Below are 20,801 nucleotides of genomic sequence, written 5' to 3'. Positions count from 1 at the left end.
ACCCAGGCCATGCCTTCTTCACTTTGCTACCATCGGTAAAAGGTACTGGAGCCTGAAGATGAGCATTCTGTGGCACAAGAACAGCTTTTTCCCCTCCGCCATCAGATTTCTGAAGGAACAATGAACCATAGACACTGACTTACTTTGTCTTTATCTTACCTTTGCACTATTTTTATTTATTTTGTATTGTAATTTATATATGGTAAATGTTGGCATTGTGAACCTGCGGCAAAGCAACAAAATTGTTACATGTTCATTTTAAATTTAATTTTTAAAAATTTAAATTTAGACATATGGTAACAGGCCATTTTGTCCCTATGAGTTTGTGCCACCAATTTACACCCCCAGTACATTTTTGAATGGTGGGAGGAAATTGGAGCCCCTGGAAAAAAAACCCACGCAGACACAGGGAGAACATACAAACTCCTTACAGCCAGTGCAGGATTCTAACCCCAGAGTGGACCTGATCGCTGGTGCTATAAAGGCGTTGCGCTAACCTACTCAAACTATGCTGCCCATTCTTGATAATAGATTCTGATTTTGAGGTGTGTCAAGCACTGATCAGTAGTGGGCAAGAATCCGGCAGAAGGCACAAGGAATCAGGTGAGGAGCAAAGACAAGGCAGAAAGTCACCTGGCACAACCAGCTTTGAATCAGCATGCACACCTGTCCCCTGCAGCCAACCTTTCCAGACTGCTTCCTCAGTCAGCTGGGTGTAGCTGGGCCGTCCAGGGCAAGAGTTTCTCAAAGGTCTGCAAGACCATCTGCTTACACTTCAACTGAGGAAGTAGCCTGCCATAAAGCAGACTGCAGCCACACAGGAGACACCACGACAAAGGGCGGGGAGCTGGAAGCACACACAAAGGTTACGGAACTTAGTGGGCATGAGGAATTTTTTTATCATAAAGTCAGATTGACTGTTTAATTTCCTGTTTAACCCTTTGGACTACCAACAATATTTCGTGTCCCAGTTTTGCGGGACAACTAACAAGCGTATAAACTCCATGTCCATGTTTTCAGGGACTAGCAATAAACGCATATGCTCCATGTCTCTGTTTCCCAGGATTGGTTTTATACCAGTTGGTTCATACTGCTGTTCATACTGTAATTTACCCATGGACTATTATGAAAGGTTAAAAATGACCAGAGTCTGAAGGGTTAAATTCAAGAAGCTTTGTTGTATATTTCTGTGAAAGAATGAGTAGAAATGCAGAATGTCTTGTTTTACCTGGCATCAATTTTCAGCCAGGTATAGCTGACAATGTTGTGTCACCTGTTGGCACCGTTGTACAGGCTGCTATGCCTGGTCTGGGAGGTTTGTTGAATGGCATGTGATGGTTCTCATTGAAGGGTGCCATCCCACTGAGGAACACAGCTAAATGGCGGATTCTTCCTTCATTGTTAGCTCTGTGTTCATGTTCTTGCTTCCATGTTGGTCTGAAAGTTCAGGTTACTGATGCTTTCTTGTTGTCACCCACTTCAGTTATTATGGTCACCTGTGGGAAAGGTGCCACACACAGCAAGCTCAGAGAAAGTTTGTCTGCTAAAATCTAATAGTGCCAACACATTATTCTGTTTGTATATCACCATAACAGCCTCCCATGACATTTTACAGAAGCACACTTGAAAGTGCCCTGTCTGGCTGTATCATTGTGTGGGTTGGTAGCTACAAAGTATTAGATCGGAAGTCAATTCGAAAGATCAGCAAAATGGAAGAGAAGATCACTGGGGTCCCCCTTTCCTCTAGAGAGGACATTTACTGGGAGTGTTGCTTAAATAGGGCTCAAAGAATTATAGAGAACTCTTTCCATCTTTGACCCACTACCATCAGGAAAGAATTACAGTAGCATCAAAATCAGGACTACCAGGCTGACAAATAGCTTCTACCAGCAGACTGTGAGATTTTCTTAATCATACAGCACAGTAACAGGCCCTTCCAGCCGCATGTGCCACCCAAATGCCACAATGAAGCTACAGCCCCTGAAGGGTGGGAGGAACCCGGAGCACCTGGAGAAAACCGACCCAGACAGGGAGAATGTACAATCTCCTTACCGACAGTGCCAGATTCGAACCCGGGTCGCTGGCACTGTAAGTGTTGCGCTAACCATTATGCTAAACCTGCTGCCCCAAAGTCTGATGCTCTACCAACTGAGCTATCTGGGCTCCCTTACTGATATCCAGGCCCCTTGATTGATGAGCAGTATCCTGTAACCCATTAAATCATCCCAAAGTATTTTTTATACATAGATGTGGTTATTATGATTATGTGGGTATTTTTGTGTACCATGGTCTGGAGAAATACTGTTTCCTTGGCCATTGTATGTGCAGTAAGATGAACTAGAATAGAACTTTCTAAGGGTGGACTAGTTCAATATCATTATTCTTTATAATGTACATAATCCAGTAATCTCCATTGTTAAGTGTGCACATGTTATTGGTGACTCAGGATAAGATCTAAGAATCATCATTTGGGATTGGCTCATTGTTGAAAATGCCTCTTGCCCCAATGTATTGGAAAACTATTATATGAACCAAACTATGATACACAGACATTAGCAAAGTGATTACTGTGAGTGTCCAAGGTCAATAAAAGGGAAGAAAACATTGAAAAAGTAAAAGGAACAGTGAGTCAACATCAGTGTCCTCTTCCAAGCCAGCACCTTCTTCGTTAGGGCCCTCATGACAAACATCTGTTCCATTGTTGCAGGTGACAAATTTTGCCTGCCCAACACTTGATTCATAAACAGATACTGTATTGTAAACAGCCTGGGAACACTTACCAGGCCGAGAGAGGCGAAGATTTAAGGACGTGCTCCAAAACCTCCTTTAGAAAGTGTAACATTCCCATTACCCCTTCCATAAATAATTCTGTGATTTGCTGGGTATTTTCAGCATTTTCTTTTCTGACTTTAAACCAAATTAGCATCTGCATTTCATAGCCCCTCTGCTCTTCTCACTTTATACCTATGACTGTGTGGCTTGTTACAACAACAGCACCATCTACAAATTCGCTGATCATACTTTGGTAGAGGGTTGTGTAAAAAGAGGCAACATATAGGAGGGAGATTCAAGGCAGAGGGAAGAGTTGAAGAGATTAGGAAAGGGGGTATGAGAAAGGGGTGAGGAGAGGGGATTGAGTGAAAGAGAGAGGTGGAGAGAGAGATGAGGAAAAGAAGAGAAAAGGATGGAGAGCGAGAGAGTAAAGGGTCAACGGTGGAAAAGGACAGTGGAAATAATTTGGCTTTAAACATGAGTAAAGCTTTCTCATCATAAATTATTTTCATAAATTTGTTTTCATAGTTCCAGCATAATTTCTGGAGCAGCTGGAATCTTTAAGTTTTGTCAATAGCCGGCCGAACCAGTGTTTCAAATAACCTGAAAATTAGCTGTTTGGTCACTATTGCTGCAGCACCATTTAATTGAGACTCTTATTTCATCAGTCATAGTTCCAGGGTAACATTAGATTCCTGTCTTGTCCAAACTCTGCTGATCCAGAGCCAAATCTTTCCACACACTTGAGGATAGAAAACAATTAATTGGCTTCAGCCATTTCACATTCCCAACCTGGCTCTGAAGAATTCTTCTGCTATTGCCTTTTAAGTTTTCACTCAGATTGCAGCGAATATCTTTGTTCTTTCATCTTATCAAAAAGATAATGTGCAGAGAAATAATCATTGTTGATGAATGGTACAGTATGTTTAATACTGAGGAGACACAAGATAGCACCAACCAGCTTTAAGAACTGAAATATTGTTACTTCCTGTTATATACTTTCCATAGGTTTATTTTTTTTTAATGAATTTCTAAATTTAACTTTCCATTAACAAATACATCCTGGTTGTAGCTTAAGTATGAATTGATGCCTCATGGAACATGACTGCAGTGTATAATTATTTTTGAGTTGAGGAACTAAAACTGCTGATCATTTTGGTTCACAGGTTAAAACAAATGACTCACTGCTCATGCCCTATGATGCCAGTCCTGATGTAGAGTCTCAGCATGAAATATTGACCTGTGGTGGCCCACTGCCTCAGCAATCGGGCACAATCAGGAGCCACAGCAATCGGGCGCAATCAGGAGCCACAGCAATCGGGCGCAATCAGGAGCCACAGCAATCGGGCGCAATCAGGAGCCACAGCAATCGGGCGCAATCAGGAGCCACAGCAATCGGGCGCAATCAGGAGCCACAGCAATCGGGCGCAATCAGGAGCCACAGCAATCGGGCGCAATCAGGAGCCACAGCAATCGGGCGCAATCAGGAGCCACAGCAATCGGGCGCAATCAGGAGCCACAGCAATCGGGCGCAATCAGGAGCCACAGCAATCGGGCGCAATCAGGAGCCACAGCAATCGGGCGCAATCAGGAGCCACAGCAATCGGGCGCAATCAGGAGCCCCAGCAATCGGGCGCAATCAGGAGCCACAGCAATCGGGCGCAATCAGGAGCCACAGCAATCGGGCGCAATCAGGAGCCACAGAAATCGGGCGCAATCAGGAGCCACAGCAATCGGGCGCAATCAGGAGCCACAGCAATTGGGCGCAATCAGGAGCCACAGCAATCGGGCGCAATCAGACTGTGCAGCAGCACTGGCCCCAACAAGCGAACCAGCGGTCGTACGGTTAAGGCAGTATAAGGGTCAGCAGCCCCACCATGGCGCTGGCCCCAGCTGTACAGCCAACAGCTTGGGGATAGTGCGCGGGGAAGAAGGCATTGTAATGCAAGAAGGAGGCCCGCATGTGGGAAACCTGCTATTGTTATGTGGGCGGTGATGTCAGTTGATGGGGAAAACGGCGGGAATGCCAATGGTATAAAAGGTGGGCTTCAGTCCAATAAAGCACAGAGCTATATCTTGCTACACCTGTGTGTGTCTTGGTGACCCCGACGGCATCTAAACCCAACAACGAGCAAGTCGGCAGCAATCCATGCAGTCATCCTGAAGCTGCCGACCTTCTGGACGAATCAGTCCAATGTCTGGTTCAACCAGGCTGAGGCACAGTTTCAGATCCGGCAGATCACAGCAGAGTCCACCCAGTGCTACTATGTGGTGAGCATCCTGGACCAGGACACAGCCATCCAGCGGCCCCTGTCGGAAGGCGCCTACACTGCATTCAAAGAGTTGCTTATCGAGACTTCTGGGCTCTCACGGCGAGAGAGGGGTACATTTGCTCCACTTAGATGAGCTGGAGGACAGATCCCCATCAGCCCTGATGAACGATATGCTGGCCCTCATTGGGAAGCATGAACCCCACATAATGTTTGAGCAAGCGTTCTTACCTGAAGACATCCAACTGCTCCTGGCGGACGCAGACTTCAGTAGCCCCCGAAAAGTTGCAGCACAAGTGGACATCCTGTGGAAGCAAAAGAAAGAGAGCTAGGCATCCGTGGGGTGTGTCACCAAACCCCACAGCCAGACCTGGGCCAAAGCACAGAAGGAGCAGCAACCCCACAAGGGAGGTCAGCTCAATGACCAGTGGTGCTTCTATCACCAGCGATGGGGCTGTGGACCCTACGAATGGCGACCACCATGCACGTACCAGAGAAATGCCGGGGCCAGCCATCGAAGTCATCAGCCTCCTGTACGTGAGGGACCATCAATCAGGGCGGTGGTTCCTCGTGGACGCAGGGGTAGAGGTCGGCATCCTGCCTCCGTTGGGGCAGAAAACCAGAAATGGGCAAGTGGGCCCTATGTTGAGAGTTGCCAACAACAGCACCATCAGGACCTATGGCACTGGTAAGGGTCCAACTGCAGTTGGGAGTCAGCCTCATCTCATGGGTGTTCACATTGGCAGCAGTGGAACAACTGCTTCTCGGGGCAGATTTTGTGTCTGCCCACAACCTGCTGGTGGTCCTGAAAGACCGGAGACTTGTCTATGCAAAGACATTCCAGACCTTCCCTCTCAAGGATGCCAGACTCCCAGCCCCCCAACCTGGACTTTGTGCAGCGTTTCTCAGATGAGTATGCCAAAATCCTCATGGAGTTTCCGAAAGTGTTTATCCCCTAGTTCACCTTGAAGATGCCCAGACACGGTGTGACATCACATCCTTACCCAGGGCCAACACTCCATGATGACTGCCCTGGGAGAAGCTCCAACTAGCTAAGGAGGAGTTCAAAAAGCTGGAAGAACTGGGCATAGTATGGCAGTAAGACAGCCCATGAGTTTCTCCCCTGCACATGGTGCCCAAAGCCATTGGGGGTTGAAGACCATGCAATGACTACCGCTGGCTTAACAAGGCCACTACGCCAGATTGCTATCCCATGCCTCACATACAGGACTTTGTGGCTGACCTATATGGGTTAACAATTTTCTCTAAAGTGGATCTCGTGTGGGGATACCATTAGGACCCCATACACCCTGATGACATCCCCAAGTCCGCCATCATCACCCTGTTCAGCTTGTTTGAATTCCTATACATGCTGTTCGGGCTGAAGAATGCCACACAAATCTTCTAGCAGCTGATAGATGCAATGGGCCGAGACCTGGACAGCACTTTTGTCTACCACAACAACATCGTGGTGGTGAGAAAAGACCGGCAAGAACACTTGGTGCAACTCTGCAACCTCTACACCCGGCTGAGTAAGTTTGGACTGACAATCAACTCAGCCAAATGCCAGTTTGGATCAGAGACCATTGACTTCCTGGGCCATAGGATAACCAAAGAAGGGGCCACACCACTACCCAGCAAGGTGGAAGGCATCCAAAATTTCCTGGGCCCAGCATGACCAAGGAACTGCAGGATTTGTGGGGATGATCAACTTTGATCATAGATTCGTCCCCTCAGTGGCCAGAATCATGCAGTCCTTGTTCGCCCGCATGGTGGACAAAGCCAAGGACGTAACCTGGGGCACAGAGTCGGCAGAGGCCTTCGTAAAGGCCAAGGAAGCCCTGGCGGCGCCACTCTTCTGGCTAACCCCAGGGTGGATGCTCCAACAGTCCAGGTGGTAGATGCCTCAGGAATGGCGATTGGTGGACTTCTGGAGCAGCAAATCGGAGGGAGCTGGCAGCTGCTGGCTTTCTTCATTCGGCGTCTGCGACCTTCAGAACTGAAGTACAGCACTTTTGACAGGGAGCTTCTGGTGGTACTTCCTTGAGGGCAGGACTTCTACGACTTTCACCGACCCCTGACCTTCACCCTGCCCAAAATCTCAGACCTTTGGTCAGCTCGCCAACATATATCTCTGAGTACACCGCATGCAACAAGTCTCTGGCAAAGACAAAGTGATGGCAGGCGTACTGTCCAAGCAGACCATCCACGCACTATGGAAGGGAGTGGATTTCGTGGCACTGGCAAAGCACAACAAGGCTACAAGGAGATTCCCCAATACAGGACAGCCATTTTGGGACTGCAACTCCAGGATATCTCAGTAGGCGCAGGTAACACCATCCATTAGTGTGATGTAGCCACCAGACAAATCAGACCTATCAACCCCACGACTTGGAGACAACAGGTTTCTAATCTATCCACGAGCTGGCTCACCCATCCATCAGGACCATGGTCTGGCTGGTGGCCAGCAAGTATGTGTGGCATGGTCTCTGAAAACAATTCAGCAGGTGGGTGAAGACGTGCACGCAGTGCCAGACAGCCAAGGTGCAGAGGCACACCAAGACCCCACCACAGCACTTCGAGCCCACAGAGCAAAGGTTTGACCACGTCCACGTGGACATTGTGGGACCCCTACCAGTTTTCCAGGGATTACGCTGCTTATTCACAATGGTTGACTGCTTCACCTGAAGAAGTCCCAATGGCAGACACTTCCATGACCTCCTGCCCAAAAGCCCTAATCTCTTCATCCAACCCACATCACATTGGACAGAGGGGCCCAATTCACTTCCAGCCTCTAGTCTGACCTCACGAATCTGTGGGGCACTCAGCTACACCATACTACAGCCTATCACCCACATGGTAGAGCACTTCCACAGACACCTCAAGTTCGCACCCATGGCCAGACTACAAGGACCCAACTGGGTGGACAAGCTACCATGGGCACTGTTAGAGATCCACACTGCACCCAAGGAGGTCCTCAACACCTCTTCCGCAGAACTCGTGTACAGAGCTCCACTGGTGTTCCCCAGGAATTCACACTGTCCCCAGACAAGCAACTGGACGATACAGCAGCACTCTGCAGGCTATGGGAACAAGTCAGAATCCTGGCCCTCACTCCACCGACCAGGCACGGACAAGTGAGGGCCAACGTACTCAACGACCTGCAGGTCCATATGTTTTTATTTGCAGGGATCCACACCATCCACCGCTACAGAGGCCGTACGAGTGTCCATTCCGGTTCATATGAAACAACGGCCCTACGTTCGAATTGGAGGTTGGAGGCAAGATGGAGGTCTTCACTACGGACTGGTTGAAGCCGGCACACCTGGACTCGACATGCCCCATCAAGACACCAGTACCACGCAAGGCAGACTTCCAAAGACAACAGATACACTGTCTTCAGGCATCAAAGACAAAACCGCTGGTTCTGGTTTTGGGGGGGGGGGGGGGTCGTGTAGTGGCATGCCACTGCAGCAATCAGGCCGGTGCTCTGGGCAACAAGCGCAACCAGGAGCCAGCAGACCGCGCAGCGGCACTGGCCCCAGCAAGTGAACAGGTAGTCATACGGCTAAGGCAGCATAGGGGCCAGATCCCCAACATGGCGCTGACCCCCACTGCACAGCCAACAGCTTGGGGATAGTACGCGGGGAAGAAGGCATTGTAATGCAAGAAGGGGGCCCGCACGCGGGAAACCCACTATCGTTATGCAGGTGGTGACGTCAGTTGATGGCTCAAACAGCAGGAACACCAACAGTATAAAAGCTGGGCAAAAACACAGAGCTATACCTTGCTACACCTGTGTATGTCTTTCTTCGAGTAGTGTGCGGCTACAGACCATCCTTTGCCACCACAGATGCTGCCTGGCCTGCTGAGTTCCTATAACACTTTCTTTCCTGCTCCAGATTCCAGCATCTGTTGTCTCTTATTGTCACCAACTTATTGTTTAATCATTTTGCCAAACAGCAGACTATATTCAGTCACAATAGAAATGCAGGAAAAGACTTTAAGGAGGAGCCAATCTAAAACATAATGTTCAAGCACATGTTGTGCATTTTCTGTCATTAGGGACATCATGTTTGACTAACCATTCCGAGGTTTTACTGAGGTAATGGGACGATGGGGAATGATCTAGTACATTGAGATTTGCTTCTTGTTTTGAAACTTCACCGACATACCACTGTGAGTTAATTGGAGTTCCTTATCATGTGTCTTAACAACTGCATCTTATTTCTCTGTTTAAGTTGCCATTGTTTAGACAAAATTTGAAGCTGAGTATATTAGCTTTTATTATCTAACACTACAAGTTGCACCAGATTTAAAAGCACATTTAATATTCACTTTGTCTTTGGAAATTGTTTTTATTAAAGTATACATAATTCCAAATGTTTTGACCTCTCTTTAAATTAATTGCTCAACAATTATAAGGAGAGGTGTGTGTAATTTTGACAATCTTGCAGTGGTCAAGAATTTGCTATATAATTGCATAATTAGTTACCTGAAATTTTTTTTATTATATTCACCCTCTCACTGTGAATGGATACATGGTTAGGATGGGTTTAGATGGTTATGTGCTAGATACAGGCTTATGGGCTAGTGTGAGTGGGACATTTTAGTTGGCAAGTTGGGCCTGTTTCCCTACTGTATGATCCTATGTCTATAAATTAATTCTGAGGTAAACAAGAAATCTGCAGGTGCTGAAGAACTGGAACAATGGAACAGTTGTGCCTGGAGGAGAGGGGGTGTGGGTGCTTGGTGGGATGAGGCCATAGCGGATGTGCAGGAAATGGAGGAGATGCAGGTGAGGGCTGAATTGATGGCAGTGAAGGGGAAACCACATTTACTGAAGGAAGACATCTTAGATATTCTGGAATGGAAGGCCCTCTCCAGGAAGCAGATGGAATGGAGAGAGACAAAATGAGAGAAAGGAACTGCATCCTTTTTTTTAGGGGACTGAGTGGGAAGAGGTCTAGTCAATGTAACTGTAGGAATCAGTAGGTTTATCATAGATGTCCATAAATAATTTTTCTTCCAAAATGGAGAGAGAATGAGAGAAGTTATGTCTGGAGGTGGAGTGGAGTGGGGGGTGGTGAAGGTGAAAGGGGAGAGAAGTTACATATGACAGGGGATGGGACGAGGGCAGATGTGTATTCAATTCTGATGTGACTGAAGTAACTGAGTTGAAACTGGGTAATGGAAGAACAACTAGGACAGACGCTTACCTTCTAAAAGTAAAGGAGAAATTCCATGTATTTCATTTTTTTTTATAGCTACCAGATGGAAGAAAGAAATCAGCAGTGAAAACTGATTTATTCCAGTATTTTATAAGTAAGCTTGTTATTATGAAGTGTTAGCTTTATGGATAATCGGCCTTGTAGCTAAAGTAAAAACCTGGAATAAATGCTGGATATTTGACCAATTAAATCCAATGCCTGATGACATATCATTTGGCAGTATTATTTTATATACATTCTAGCATAGCATTAGAAAATGACCCCCTCCCTTTACACTATGATGCACTTGTACAACCACTAAACCACTATTTTTATCCCTTTGTAATTCTCTAACAAGTATTCCTTCTTTCAGAGATTGTGTGGGGGTGGTCTTTAACACAGAATTCTCCACCACCTTCGATGCCTTTTCTGATTGGATGTTAGGAGATTTCGGCAGGCAGCATGAATTCCACCCCCAGAGGAATGCCTTGCTGACTCACAGTGTCAACCATGAGCACATGAAAATAACTCGCCCCCTCACTCCTCTTCCCCAATCCTCTTCCACTACCCTGGAGCAGAATCGAATGCTTCGTGCCTCAGCTGTAGATTTAAAAAAAGATAGAGAGAAATGTGCAGGCTTCTTTTTATGTATTATAAATGAAAAATAGGAAAAGATAATGCAGAACTATCCACTGCCTTTCAGTGAAAAAAAAAGCATAGCAACCAGTTTTGACGTATGCACTGGTTGGCTGATTGGTCACTCTAAATTGCCCCTATGTAGATGAGTGGTAGAATCTAGGGGAGATGGGAAGCATACAATGGGATTAGTGTGGAATTGGTGTGGATGGGTTCTTGATTGACAGCATGGACCCCTGGGGCTGAAATTTCTGGCTCTGTGCTGTATGACTCTATCACTAGTCACTGTTGTAATTTAAAAAAACAAGAACAGGGAAGAAAAAGAGTACAATTAATAAGTTTTAATTTGGAGATATTAAAGGAGGGAATTCCATTGCTTGCTGATTAAAATAAGGATCGGCAATACAAAGATAAAGAAGGAAGCACAAAAGTATACTACTGAGTTAAAGATAATAATTTTGAAATTAACATCCTGATTTATTTTTGAATTAAATTAAAAATGTGTTATCTTTTCTTAAAATGAATTTGTACAGATGACTGAAGCATTCATTATAAGAAAAAAATACTTGCATTTCTATTATGTGTTTCAGAATTTTGGGCTTTGCCAAAAGTTATGTTACTAGCAGCGAAATGTAGTCACAACTGTGACATCGGGCAAGTGACACTCAAATTGTACTCATCGAGCTTCAACCAACATGTTGTTTGAAAATCCTTTTTTATTTATGGATAACTATGGACAAGACTTTGGGCATATCTCCCCTGCAGTGTTTTGAACTCATGTCGTGAAACCTTTATTTCCACCTGAGACAACATTCCTCTCTTTTATATTGTTACAGAGTCCAGAGGACCCCAAAATCCAGCAGCATTAGATATGCACCATGACACAGGGTTACTTAAACAAAAGTAGTTTTTAATTTTATTTGGACAAGAAAACAGAATTAAACTTTCACTTATTACTTAATTTACTTACTTAACCTACCTAACTTACTTAATCCCCCCTCTAATACTAAGTGCAGGTGTGTGTAATGTATATTTAAGATTAGAAAAGTTCTTTGGATCACAGTCCAATCTCACTGGTTGCAGGCAACTGTCCACATAAGTTAGCATTAACAAAGTTCACCAGTCTTTGGTGCTTAACTGGCAAATGGTTACCACTCAGGAGGGTTCTTGATGGTTTTCAGAGAGAGATTCCTTTTCCAGGACAAACCTTGCCCCCTTCAGAGTTCTTTCTTTCAGGTCACTTTTCAGACAGCTAGTCTCCTTTGACCAGGCCATCTTCCAAAGTTTGCCAGCTTGTCCCTCTGGAACTGATTTCTGTCTCCTTTCTCTCTATTTCACCCCCTCCCTCTCTGAGAGCCAAAGCTGTTTTCCCTCTGCCTGCAAAGATCACCTGCTCTCCCAGGCCAGCTGGATTCTGCAACTTGGTTGCTCTTTCTGCAAAAAGCACTCTGCAAAAGTCCTGTGTTTTGAAATGTGTGTGTACAAGCTGCTCAAGCAATTCCTCCCAAACCACCTCTAAATACTCTGTCACTTTATCCTTTCTTCAGTAAGTAGAAATTCTGCCAGGCTCCCAGGAAAAAGCATCACAGGGTTGTATGTAATGACATTGATGTACTATGGCAATAAATCTGAACTGAACTTTGGCATTTTTAAAGGGCTTGTCTCAAAGATGCCCGCTTTGATAATGTGGCAATTTTCCAGTAATGCACTGAAGTGTTGTCAAAACTTTGCTTTCAAATCTGTGTAGAAGAATCTCCTGGCTCAAGGGAAAGTTCTAAACTCTGAGGCATGGTAAATGGAAGAATGAATAAAATATTTTAATGAACAAAGAAATTAATAGGGGCATAGAGTTACACTGGGAGAAATAGACCCGACAGCTCATCACATCAAGATAACTATCAAGTACAAACCACTTTTTTTTGACATACAGCACAGTAACAGGCCCTTTTTGCCCATGACCCTGTGCTGCCCAATTACACCCAATTGTCCTTCACGTTTAGAAGGGTGGGAGGAAACCGGACCACCCGGACACAGGGAGAACCCAGGTTGCTGGCGCTGTAATAGTGAAGAGCTGACTGCTATGCTAACAGCGCTGCCCAATTCCCATGGAAAATGAAAGGAAAACAATCATCAATGGATCAAGCTGAACATAAGAAAGATTTATTGAATAAATCTACCATGTAAGTTAAAGCGATTTTGATTTGACATGTACATTTTGCATATTGATAATAGGAAACCAATTACCACACCTTTAACACAGTGCAGAAACACAGTGACTTAGAAATACATGCAGGCAGTTGGTTCCAGCCCTCACTTTAACATGCAGTTAATTTTTAACTTTACTGAAAAACCCAGCACATACCCCATCGCTAAGAGTAACCTCCCACTGTTTATCCCCCTCCACTGGTTTCAATCTAAATGTACCCTTGCCACAAAGCTCAATCTGTTATCACCTTGCACCCTCAATCGACTGACCTCGCCCCTCCATAGAACACTACAGCACAGAAACAGGCCTATTCTAGTCTGTGCCGAACCTTTTTTTTGCCTAGTCCCACTGACCTGCACCCAATTCACAGCCCTCCATACTTCACCCATCCCTGTACCTGTCCAAATTCTTCCTAACTGTTAAAATTGAGCCAGCCTCAGCTGGCAGCTCATTCCATATTCCTACCACTCTCTGTGAAGAAATTCCCCAACATGTTCCCTCTAAACTTTTACCCTTTCTCAACCCATATCCTCTTGGATGTATCTCACCTACCCTTTGTAGAAAAAGCCTATCTACATTTACTCTGTTTATCCCCCTCATAGTTTTAAATACCTCAGTCAAATCTCCCCTCATTCTTCTACACTCCAGGGAATAAAGTCCTAACCCATTTAACCTTTCCCTGTAACTCAGTTACTGAAGTCTGGGCAACATCCTAGTAAATTTTCTGTGCACTCTTTCTATCTTTCCTGTAGTTAGGTGACCTAAACTGGACGCAATACTCCCAATTTGGCCTAACCAAGGGACTTTACCAACCCAGCTCCTTTGTATGCTCAACACTTTGATTTATGAAGTTTCAATATGCCATAAGTTCACTTTACTACCCTAACCACCTGTGATGCCACTTTCAGGCAATTATATATCTGTATTCCCAGGTCCCTCAGTACTACCACACTCCTCAATGCCCTGCCATTCAGTGTATGTCCTTGCTTGCTTTGTCCTTCCAAAATGCAACTCCTCACACTTGTCTGCATTAAATTCCATCTACCATTTTTCAGCCCGTTTTTCCAGCTGCAAGCTTTGAAATCCTTCTGCTAAACTGCTATTATATCTTTAATATTTGTGTCTGATATTGTACCCATTACAGATGTAAGGCTAACCAGTTTATAATTCCTTCCTTATCCTCCAGTTTTTTTTTAAATTAGTGGCATTGCATTATTTATCCTCCAATCCATAGGAACCAGAGACTTAATCTTGGAAAATAACACCCAATGCCTCTTTTATTTCTGGGACCACTTCCTTCAGGGATACATATGACAGTAAGTTTCCAACAATTTGGAAATCTTAATGGTCCTGCAACTGGCTGACTGAGTTGATTCCTGCACTTGTTCTACACACCTGACCTGGCGTTGGTTCCTGCCCTCACTTTAACATGCACCAGCATCCCAGTTTCCATGTTCCAGTTAGGTTTGCTGCAGCCATGGCTCCCATGCTCCATTTTACACACCAGTGCCCTGTTCTACCCTTCTGATTTGCATAGATTCGCACCCCTCCTGCTATTTTAGCTTTAACCACCCCCAGTAGCATGAGCAAACATTGCTTCTTGTCCTACAGTAGTAATTACTTTTGTTTTAAAGGGAAGTAGTGTGGCAAATCTATGTTAGTGTGACGTATGAAAGCTAGCTTTAGATCCTCAAAATCTGAAGCAGTGAACCATATGGTTAACTGTTCTCATGATGTATGTCTAAGCTTCAGGCAGCTAAGTGTATACCACAAATCACAGAGTGATTTCAATATTTAATTTAACAGTGTCCCTTGACTGTCTTAAATGGATATTACAGATTGGCTGAGAGCGGTCAACTTATTTATCTCTGACAGTAATCTTAAGCGTTCACAGTAGACAATGTGCTGCTGTTAGCAAAATTATTTATGGGAAGGCAATTTCTGTCAAGCTTGAAGTTCTTTGCTGTCCATCAGTTTTGATTGGCAAATGCTAATAGTAAGAATAAGATTGGATTTGAAGATTATGATTCCCCAACCCCGCCCCCTGACATAGGGTTAATGGTCAGGATCATGTATTCAGATGGCCAGGGATGAAACTAGCATCTTCATGAAGGAAGCATGAAAAAAAATGGCAAAAGGAGGAAAAATGGGGTAACGTTACCTTCAAGAATCGACATGAGCTTTGCAATAAACCATTTATTGTGGTCACACTCTCTTGAAACCCATTCTGTCAGGCAGAAGAAACATGAGCTACAAAAATGAACCTCTAGATTCACCACCCCACCCCCCCCCCCCCCACACCACCACCAGATTCTTTCCTGCTGTTAAATGGACCCTTCATTGGTCAAAGATGTACCCGTCCATTGTTCTAACTGTGCCTTTCTCTAAACCCTGCACTGTGCTTTTGTGACACGATCCCCTTCTCTCTTTGACATTATGACATTAGAGAGAGTGTCAAATGTAGTGGGCTTGAAAAGAAAATATACACAAGCCATACAACAGACTTGATGGACTGAATGGTCTAGTTCTGAACCTAAGTCTTATAGTATTATTCGAAGTCCATATTTAAAATGGCTGAGGCAACGTGAACTTGCAACTACGACAAGAATAGAACATCAAATAGGAAATGGTGTGTTATCTGCTAATGCCACTAGCTCATGCATGAGGTCAGAGGAGTTGCGGTCGCCTAGGCCCTGTGAGTTAAGCATGCAAACGGCCCATTCATGCCAGCTGAGTTTGAAAGAGTCGAGTAAGAACCGACAAAAGAGGGTATTCTTGGGTGGTTCACAAAAGGGCTGACTCTTGTTGCTGTGACTGGGTCCAGGGCGCTGATAGCATGCCAGAATTTGGTGTCTTCAGCCGTTATGCCTTTTTGTGCCTCAGCTAGTGGCAGCCAGCTGCGTGGTGGGTTGGCCCAAAATGGTGGCAAGTGGATGCCCACGTCATTCACTGTAGCCGGGGCTGGAACAGAAATGGTCGCGACTGTGGCAGGTTTGTCGCCAGCAGCTTCAGGAGCCACTGAAAAGCCAGTAGGGTCCATGCTGCTGCGTGCTCGGTAGGTTTCAAACCGTTGAAATCTATGCGGGGTCACCACTGCACTGCGCACAATACGGTGGCACTGCGAAAAGAAAGGAACACATCTGCACCGACTGAGTGAACCAGTAACTAACTCTTTATTCTCTGCGCTATAAAAGCAATACTTCGAACTCCATCCCCCCACCCGCCATGCTGGCTCATGGGTGTGACATCACCGCACAATCTCAGGAGTGGCGCTCACTCCCGCAGTCTGCTCTTTAACCCTGGCACTTCTCAGTGAGGAGGCGGTCTCTGCACTGCTGTATGTAGGCTGTGTGCTGTGGAGATTCGGCCCCTTGTGTACAGGGCAGGATCAGACCACTACAATAGAAAGATTATTTTTGTAGTGGCCTCTCCTGTAGGGCTGAAAAGTCAGTTACTAATTTATTGTGTCACAGTCACCCTTCAAATCTTATTTTACCAAGATTTGTTTCAAAATTGGTTAATGTTATTACAGTAGTGGTAAAAAAAAATTTACACACATACAGCACAATAGCAGGCCCTTCTCAACCCTGATCCTGTGGCAACCAAATACTCTAACTTACAACCCTCAAATGTTTTTGAATGGTGCGAGGAAACTGGAGCACCCGGAGGAAACCCACGCAGACTCGGGGGAAACGAACAAACTCCTCACAGACACCGCAGCTTTGGAACCTGAGTTACTGGCGCTGTAACCGCTGTGCGAGCCATGCTCATAACGTATGGTGCAGACACCAGTAAAAAATATTATTGTTGCATGGAAATTTGAGGAGGGTATGAAACTGAAGGATAACTGACATGGCAACAAAACTAACTTAGATATTTAAATATCCAGGAAAATGTAGATCCTGAAATCTGAAAATGCTGGAAACACTCCGCTTGGGCAAGCAGCATCTGAAGAAAGAGAAGCAGTTAATATTTCATTTCTTGGACCCTTCATCGGAACTTTGAGATTAGAAAACAAATTGCATTTGATTTCACTAGCATATTTGTCCATTAAAAGATTGAAAACCACCAATTTGGTGCCTGAAGAAAATAGTGTTTCTAACCATCTTGTCCATATCAAATTAACTTCAGCATTGCAGAGATTTGGAAATCCCCAAGTGCCCAGCAGTGCAGCATCTGACTGCAGACGCCAGTAATGTATGTGAGAGTATGAGTCATCCTGGTAGATGTGTATGTGTGTGCCTCACTGATCTACTCTCTGCAAGGGTGACTAAGAAGAAACTGCTAGGATCATGAAAGGCAGAAGTTGCAAAGCAGGAAAATGTCAGAAGCAGGTTGCTCTAGTTCAACAGAATGCCACAAACTTTCAAGACACCTCCACAAAATTTCAGGCTTTTTATTTAACCTTTATATTTTTGCTGCAATGTCATAGACCACAGGAAAAAAAATGTTACTGAGGTAAGCATTTATTATTGGGATGTGGTTTCTTGCTGCTGTGTGTCAGTTTGAATGTACAACTTTTATTTTTATAAGTACCTAAACAAAACTATCCATGTTTGTTTCCTGAGTATTTTTTTCCTGTAAATGAAGCTCTGCTTTTTAAGCTTATGTCAGTTTAGATTTTAGGCTATGCTGTAAGAGTGGAATTTTAAAAAAAACAATAATTTTGTTTTTGCCCTTTTAAACTCCCTGCAGGAACACTTGTTGCAGAAGCAGCTAATTACCACTCTGTTGGATGGCTATTATAAAACCATAATACAACATCATGTTAACAGATCTCTTGCTCAGAATAGATGACATTGATTTGAAACCGAGAAAGAAAGTCATTTTCTGACAAAAGTCCAAATTTTTCAGATTGATGATTGTTCTCCTCTCAAAGTGTCCTTGCATCTGGCTGCTTGCTGCTAATCTTTTCGCAGCTTATTATAATCAATGGAGACAGATCAGGAGGGATGGTAAACCAAATTCTATCAGATTCAATGTACAAGTGACTCCTTGGCAAGAGATCTAGGCAGCTTATCAATAAATGTTGAAAGGTTGCAGAATGTGTTAATAAAGCACTTTGGAGGGATTCTGTAAGAGCCACCAAGTACAGCACTCAAGAAATAGGCTAATTTTTATCAGATTGCTGGTTGGTGTTTATCTCTGGGATTCAGGATATTAAGAGATTGAAAGAGTACAGAGGAGATTTACCAGGATCTTGCCAGGACTTGAGGAACTGAATTACAGGGAAAGGTTAAGCAGGTTAGGACTTTATTCCCTGGAGCAGAGAAGAATGAGGGGAGATCGATAGAGGTATTCAAAATTATGAGGGATAGAGATAGAGTAAATGCATATAGGTTAGATGAGATACAAACCAGAGGACATGGGTTAAGGGTGAAAGGGGAAATGTTTAAGGGGAACATTCGGGAGAATTTCTTCACACAGAGAGTGGTGGGTGTGTGAAACCAGCTGCAGTGGTGAATGCAGGCTTAATTCTAACATTGAAGAAAAATTTGGACAGACACATGGACGCAAAGGGTATGGACTGGGTTCAGGTCAGTGGGACTATGCAGAATAATAGTTTGTCATAGACTAGAAGGGCTGAATGGCCTGTTTCTGTGCTGTAATGTTCTATGGTTCTAAAAAAAAACAACTGGAGAGATTAATGAGAATTGTTTCAGTAATAAGGGAATTCAGTTGCATGGATCGACTGAAAATTTGCAGTTCATCACCTCCTTCACCTGAGAAGGTGAAGAGGCCAGGGCTATTTAAAATCATATAGGAATTAGAAAGGCTGTGTAAACGTCTGAGCACCAGAGGATTTGGGGTGAGTAAATAAACAATCAAAAGCAAAGACAGATATTAAGAAAAGAAATGTTTATCCATCATGTGGTTTGGATGTGGAACACTCCGCCTGTTTGAAATAGAAACAGATTCAACAGTACCTCTCAAAAAAACGTTCAATAAATGAATAAAATAAAAAGTTACAGTGCATGGGGAAATCCAGACGAGTGGGATTAAAATTAAAATAGAAACTGCAAAAATATTGAGCACGAAAGTAGTGTGGAAGATGAAGCAGGAATCAAAGTTTTAGGTTGCACAATACATAAGCGTGGTTGAGAACTCAGCAGGTCACACAGCATTCATAGGAAGGAAAGGGTAATCAATGCTTTGGGATTGAGCCCTTCATCAAAGTATGAGTGAAAAGCAGGTAGGCAGAGGAGAGGAGGGCATGGAGAAAGGGTCACTGGGAGGAGGACAGGCCAACAGGTAAGATGTCACAAGTGGATAGAAGTGGAAGGGTAGAAGAGAAAAATAATTGAGAAGTGCTGGGGGAAGGAGTAGCTCTGAATGTAGAGGGAAGGGGGTGGGGAGCTGGAGGGAAGGAAACAGAAGGATAGGTAAAGAGGGAGACTCAGGGGAGGGATTTAACAGAAACTAGAAAAGTCAATGTTAATGCTGTCTAGTTGGACAGTACCCAGATGTTGTTCCTCCAATTTATGTAACATACCAGGTTAAGAAACTGATAAATAGAATTACTAGTTAGGTTTACTTCTGAAATTTTGTTCAAGAATAACATATTGCTATGCATCTTGTCAGCATTAGTGAGTTTATGTTCTTTGTAGCGCCCTCCTTTTCATTAGGCATGTAGTTAATCTGAGGAACGCATCTTTCAGTTGCACATGCTGTCTATTCTCATATGCAGTTCTATTCTTTCAGCAGAACAGCTGTTATATCTTTATATAAATTACAGCTAACTGAGTGAATGATACTCATCAAAGAAGGACAAGATTCTGAAATTTTGTCTTCAAGTTTATTTATCATCCGATTGTACCAGTACAATCTGACCAAAAAGTATTCTTCACACCAAAGTGCAAACACACAAACAGACATAACACACATACAGATAAGGAGAGTACATATATACATATATTTAAAATAAATATTAAGCAAAAAATGCAAAGCTGGAGGGACTTAATGGGTCAGGCAACATCCATGGAGAAACACACAGTCAACATTTCAGTCAATATCCTTTTTTGAGACTCCCTTCTGATATCCATCTGACAAATTTGCACAGTTAAAGCTCCACGTCTGGTGAACCCATAAGGCTTATTTCCTTTGATTTCTGTATATAATTATGTCCTTCTAATTAACAATAGGAGACCAGAGGTCACAAATATGACAGTAACTGTCTCATTTGTTAGAAGGATAATGAGAATAATTTGCAGCTTATGTTGAGCATACAAACGTTAAAAATAGAGTAATCCTGTAAAGGTAATGGTTCCATTATTGTCATGTAATACTACATTTAGAATGTAACATACATGAAATTCTTTAACTTTTGTCTCCCGTAAGGCAGAGAGAGTCACCACTTTGTCCAGAGCCCCTCACAATCCTGTAAAGATAAAGGCTCACTTCAGTGAAGAGAACAAAGCTGTTAACTGAGACAAGCGAGTGATTTTATCTTCGCATGAAACACAATCAGATACTTTAGCAAATCCAATGAATGACAAACTTTGCAACTGCAATATCAAAGATATTTTATGATTATTGTCATGCATCAAGGTACAGGCTGTACCCCTCTTGGGATGGATTTTTTTCAGAAAACTACATACCAATTTGTTGTGAAATCCTTGTCATCGTTTGACTCCATTTGCAATCTGTGTTGAGGATTGGTATGTAATTGGAAATGTAGTAAATAGGAAATCTTTATGGTCTTTAGCA

At 43.9% G+C, this 20,801-nt stretch overlaps 1 protein-coding gene and 1 long non-coding RNA gene across 2 annotated transcripts in view; one reads left to right on the top strand and one right to left on the bottom strand.

Annotated features, from left to right (window-relative positions):
- Window positions 1–20,801, top strand: part of LOC138754106 (phosphatidylethanolamine-binding protein 4) — a 328,885-nt gene that overhangs the window by 294,907 nt on the left and 13,177 nt on the right. The window lies entirely within an intron of this gene.
- On the bottom strand, window positions 1,207–9,015 carry LOC138754107 (uncharacterized). The gene is made up of 3 exons (XR_011351567.1): window positions 8,829–9,015; window positions 5,274–5,347; window positions 1,207–1,496 (listed from the first exon to the last, which is right to left on the bottom strand). It is a non-coding gene; the product is annotated as an uncharacterized lncRNA (long non-coding RNA).

Source organism: Narcine bancroftii, chromosome 2 (genome assembly GCF_036971445.1).
Source record: "Narcine bancroftii isolate sNarBan1 chromosome 2, sNarBan1.hap1, whole genome shotgun sequence".
NCBI lineage: Eukaryota > Metazoa > Chordata > Chondrichthyes > Torpediniformes > Narcinidae > Narcine > Narcine bancroftii.
The sequence above is the reverse complement of the archived record's forward strand: the minus strand, read 5'-3'. Positions and strand labels throughout refer to the sequence as shown.